Genomic DNA, 5433 nt, shown 5'->3' on the forward strand with positions numbered 1-5433 from the left:
CCTGGCCTCTCTTTCTGGAACGTGTGTGTGCAGCAGTGTGTCTGCCTTCACCTTTTGCCCTGGTGATGGTCATGGCAAGCCCAGGTCCCGTGCCCTGGCCCTGACCTCACCAGCCACGGGGTTGACCTTTATCAGAGGGTTGCTCTTGCTTCACCATAGAAATAGAACATCTTCTCTCTCCGGTTCCATTGGCCAACCAAGGTTTGTGCCATTCCTTGGTCTTTGGACTCGTGTCAAGGAAGCTATGGGCTTCCCTTGTGGCTCAGCTGGTAAAGAATCTGCCTGCAATGCGGGAGACCTGGGTTCGATCCCTGGGTTGGAAAGATCCCCTGGGGAAGGGAAAGGCTACCCACTCCAGTATTCTGACCTAGAGAATTACATGGACTGTATAGACCACAGGGTCTCAAAGAGTCAGACACAACTGAGTGACTTTCACTTTCAAGGAGGCTATAGTGTCTCTTCTTTTCCCTGAGAGTTGGCAGCTTTTGTTCCAGAAGCTTCTCAGCACAAGGGCAGGATCTGAGGTGTCTGCCCCTTCCATTCGAGTGGCCATGGTTTCCCGGGACCTGTCAAGGGGGCTCCTCCTGTTCTGTCAACTTTCCATGCTTGAGTTTGAGCAGAGCCAGCCACTGGCGCCCTCTGCTGGTGAGTGGGCAGAGGACAGGAGCAAGTTGGCCAAGGCTGGGAACCTAGGGTTCTCGCCTCCTTGGTGTGTCCACAGCCTGGCCCTCTGCTTCCTGGCTGGGTGGGACTTTGAAAGGGCAGATACCCTCACAGGGTGGAGAAGCACAAGAGGATGACTGCCTTCTCCCGCTTGCATTTCCACCTGAAGCGCTGGTGTTTCAGGCTCCGACACTTGACAGGGCAGCCTTGTCATCAGGCTCTGCTCAGAACAGTTGTTGCAGAGGCTCTTTGGGCTCCAACCCAGATCTGGGGTGCAGGCCTGGTGAGGGGGTGCTCCCAGTTACCTCCTTTTGGAAAATCGTGAAAAGATGGGTATTAAGACTTTGGCTCTGATCTGCTGGCAGTTGGGAGGAAAGCAGGGAGGCTCAATTATGAGAAAACATGAGAGACTTAGCGATAAGTAGTTACTAAACATTTTTACCCATTTCCACCTGGTAATCCTCCTTCAAATGAATAAACCCAAGACTTTTCCACCTATAATTTTCCCTATCTTCTGCATTGAAGCAGCAACCTTATTTCTCTCCCCCAGGGATTCTGTGGGACATTTAAAAAGTGGTCATGAGTTTCATTTGCATGAGAGAATTCATGGTTTAAACTTTTCCTCTCTCCATCTTGAAGTTTCTGTCTTAATGCCCATTGAGGGCATGTGGGCATTTTCTCCATACATGTGGTCTCCACAGCTTGCCAAAATGTCTTTAAGGTTTGTAGAAAAACAGCACTTGAAAAGCTATCCCTTCTTTCATTTCCTTTATGCTCCATCTCCCTCTTGTTTTGAGCTCTGTTCACAGCTGATGTGACCAAGGCTCCACCAGGAGGGATGGGGCAGGGGGTTCCACATCACTTTGAAGCTGCCTAAAAACACAAAACGAAAACAATAGCCTCGGACCTTTTGAAATTAGCAAGTACAATGCGTGCTGCGGGCCACCCTGCCCCTCCTGGCCTGTCTCTCTCCGACCCCCACCCCATCCTGAGTGCCTGTCAGCGTGCCTTCTTCCTGGGGTTCCTCCCTGTCCCTCCAACCCCTCCCCCCAAGGTGACGTCTCATCCTCCAATAAAGCATGTCGAAACTTAAATTACCTCTCCTTCACGATACCAGCTTGGCACCTACCCGGGAACCACATTGAGGTCCCTCCCCCGGCGCGAGCAAGGCCAACCAGATGAAAACCATCAAGCCAGTCCAGCCCCGGTGCCCCGACCCCGCACACCCAGCATAGCTGTGGCCCGGCTCTGGGCTGCGCTGTGTGAGAACAGTGAGGTGCGTTTTCCTTGTTGTCCTCGGGACCTGCCTGCGCTTGCCTGCTCCTGCTCCAAGACCTCGGGCCCCCTGAGCTCAGCATTCAGACGGCTTCAGGAGCTGACTCCCACCCATTCAGATCCCTCCACTTGGGTTTCTGGTCCCTGCTCGGGCCTTCGCACAGAAAGGTTTTTATGCAGATGGGCCTCCTACATTTTTCAGCTGGCTAAGGGAAGAGGTTTTTAAGGAGAGAAAGGTAGAGGAAGAGGTTCTCATGGTAGTAAGTGTTCCCCATTCCTTTACTCACAAAATGATGCATCTCTGCTGATTAGACTTGGGCTTGTCTTGGCTCACAACTTGTGGGAGCGGAGGTCAGTGAGGTCACTAGAGGTGAGTGATGTTGGAAACTTAGGGAACCAGAGGAAAAGCAGGTCCTGCCTCATGAAGAGGCTGGAGGCAGAGCCCAGGTTCAACCCACAGCTAAACGACTCCAGTGCCCAGCAGGTTGTTTTTGTGATTTGAAATCCTTCATTTATCTCCTTAATCCTTGACTGACTGAAAGTTTCCTGGACCAGCCTACCTACCTAGGATTGAGGACTAGTTATGAGGTGAAAGTGCTTTGGAGAAACCAAAGTCACCACACAGTTAGAAGAAAGATCTGGCTCTGATTTTCCAAGCTCTGGATCACACTCCCCTATCCTGTGCCTCTAGTATATGGAAAGTAATTATTCTATTATTACATGATTTGTTATAAGTCACACTTCAAATGGGTGTCTTGATAACTTCACATTTGGGGGGTAGATGATTCTGATCATCCTTTTGCCTCAAAAACACAAATGTTTGTGTTTTTAGTCATGTCTGCCACTTGGGGTCTTTTTTTGCCTGCCTTTTCAAGCTATTTCAAGCTGTATGATTTTATGTAAAACTAGATGCTAACTCCACATGTGAACCGCAGCACTCAGCATCAAGTTGAAAGCAAAGTGAAGACACCTGGGCAACTTTATGGAGCAGCCCTGTTCTCAGAGGGAACACCTCAGTCACCAATTTGAATATTAATTATTAGTAATTCCTACTTTCTAAATAAAAAATGTAAACAGTGTTTTTAATTTCTCTTCCTGCACCCAAGGGACTCACCTTGCCATCACTCGCCCTACCTGGGGGTACATGCCTCCAGCAGGGAGCCTTGAACTTGGTTTCTCTGGGACGTCTCCTCTTCCCCCTCTGCCCTTCCCCATCAGAGCTTGCCAAAATGAAACTACCCCTCTCCCCTCTCCTTAATTTATGGTTGGAAGGAGGGGCCTGGGAATTGCCCCTTTAACAAAGTCCAACCAGCAAGCCACAGGACTGGAAAAGGTCAGTTTTCATTCCAATCCCAAAGAAAGGCAATGCCAAAGAATGTTCAAACTACCACACAATTGCACTTATCTCATATGCTAGCAAAGTAATACTCAAAATTCTCCAAGCCAGGCTTCAACACTACATAAACCGAGAACTTCCAGATGTTAAAACTGGATTTAGAAAAGGCAGAGGAACCAGAGATCAAATTGGCAACATTCGTTGGACCATCAAAAAAGCAAGACAGTTCCAGAAAAACATCTGCTTTATTGATTATGCCAAAGCCTTTGTGTAGATCACAACAAACTGGAAAATTCTGAAAGAGATGGGAATACCAGACCACCTTACCTGCCATCTGTATGCAGGTCAAGAAACAAGTTAGAACTGAACATGGAACAACAGACTGGTTCCAAATCGGGAAAGGAGTACGTCAAGGCTATATATTGTCACCTTTCTTATTTAACTTAATTGCAGAGTATATCATGAGAAATGCCGGGCTGGATGAAGCACAAGCAGGGATCAAGATTGCCGGGAGAAATATCAATAACCTCAGATATGCAAGATGACACCACCCTTATGGCAGAAAGTGAAGAAGAACTAAAGAGCCTCTTGATGAAAGTGAAAGATGACTGAAAAAGTTGGCTTAAGACTCAACATTCAGAAAAGTAAGATCATGGCATCTTGTCCCATCACTTCATGTCAAATAGATGGGGAAACAATGGAAACAATGATAGACTTTATTTTGGGGGCTCCAAAATCACTGCAGATGGTGACTGCAGCCATGAAATTTTCATTCGCTCCTTGGAAGAAAAGCTATGGCAAACCTATACAGCATATTAAAAAGCAGAGACATGACTTTGCCAACAAAGTCCAAGTCCAAGCTATGGTTTTTCTAGTAGTCATGTATGGATGTGAGAGTTAGACTATAAAGAAAGCTGAGTGCTGAACTGATGCTTTTGAACTGTGGTGCTGGAGAAGACTCTTGAGAGTCCCTTGGACAGCAAGGAGATCCAACCAGTCCATCGTAAAGGAAATCAGTCCTGAATATTCATTGAAAGGACTGATACTGAAGCTGAAACTCCAATGCTTTGGCCACCTGATGAGAAGAACTGACTGATTTGAAAAGACCCTGGTGCTGGGAAAGATTGAAGGCGGGAGGAGATGGGCACGACAGAGGATGAGATGGTTGGATGGCATCACCGACTCAATGGCCATGAGTTTGAGTAAACTCTAGGAGTTGGTGCGGGCAGGGTGGCCTGGTGTGCTTCAGTCCATGGGGTCACAAAGAGTCAGACACAACTGAACTACTGAGCTGAACCAGCAAGCCTCAAATGGAGCCACATTTGGTAACTGTTAAAAAAAAAATACTGTTAAAATTATTCACGACCCTTGTTAACAAACAGTAAGGAAACTATTAGAGGGTCTACTAGGTAGGGTTTTGCTGTGGGGGAGAGGTTGAACTCAACTCCCAGTACAAGGGAAGTGGCTGGGTGGGGGGTCAGTGGGTGGATAATCACTAAGAGGAAACACCAGGGTGAAGTGGGCTTCTGGCTACATCAACCTAATAAGATTATTGCTGGGTTAGTTCAGTCGCTCAGTCGCGTCCGACTCTTTTCGACCCCATGAATCGCAGCACGCCAGGCCTCCCTGTCCATCACCAACTCCTGGAGTTCACCCAAACTCACGTGCATCGGGTCAGTGATGCCATCCAGCCATCTCATCCTCTGTCATCCCCTTCTCCTCCTGCCCCCAATCGCTCCCAGCATCAGGGTCTTTTCCAATGAGTCAACTCTTTGCATGAGGTGGCCAAAGTATTGGAGTTTCAGCCTCAGCATCAGTCCTTCCAATGAACACCCAGGACTGGTCTCCTTTAGGATGGATTGGTTGGATCTCCTTGCAATTCAAGGGACTCTCAAGAGTCTTCTCCAACACCACAGTTCAAAAGCATCAATTCTTCGGCACTCAGCTTTCTTTATAGTCCAACTCTTACATCCATACATGACCACTGGAAAAACCATAGCCTTGACTAGACGGACCTTTGTTGGCCAAGTAATATCTCTGCTTTTTAATATGCTATCTAGGTTGGTCATAACTCTCCTTCCAAGGAGTAAGCGTCTTTTAATTTCATGGCTGCAGTCACCATCTACAGTGATTTTGGAGCCCCCCCAAAATAAAGTCTG

This window comes from Bison bison, unplaced genomic scaffold, assembly GCF_000754665.1.
Source record: "Bison bison bison isolate TAMUID 2011002044 unplaced genomic scaffold, Bison_UMD1.0 scf7180017864530, whole genome shotgun sequence".
Classification (NCBI taxonomy): Eukaryota; Metazoa; Chordata; class Mammalia; order Artiodactyla; family Bovidae; genus Bison; species Bison bison.